The sequence below is a fragment of the Trachymyrmex cornetzi genome, unplaced genomic scaffold (genome assembly GCF_001594075.2).
Source record: "Trachymyrmex cornetzi isolate Tcor2-1 unplaced genomic scaffold, Tcor1.1 scaffold1462, whole genome shotgun sequence".
NCBI lineage: Eukaryota > Metazoa > Arthropoda > Insecta > Hymenoptera > Formicidae > Trachymyrmex > Trachymyrmex cornetzi.
This window is the reverse complement of record NW_017296051.1, coordinates 360877-361219: the sequence shown is the minus strand read 5'-3', so window position 1 is coordinate 361219 and position 343 is coordinate 360877.

Genomic DNA, 343 nt, shown 5'->3' with positions numbered 1-343 from the left:
ACTGCGGATTACAGCGCCATCTGTCACGCATCGAAAAAAATGTTTGAGACAAAACTTTCATATTTTTCGACGCAGAATCAGAATCTGTAATAAAAAATCAGGGTACCCATTTAAAATTTCAATTTTGACCCCCGCCCCACCCCCGATTATATACTATATATATATACTTGCATATATACCATATTGTAGTCTTTTTCTAACTGCACGTTTAATTGTTTTTCCGTCTTAAATAAACGCAATTAAAACTACTCTAGTAATCGCGAATTAAATTGACAAGCAATTTAATAATTTGATGCTACCATCAAGCATCATATATTGTATTACAAAGATGTTAATATATAAA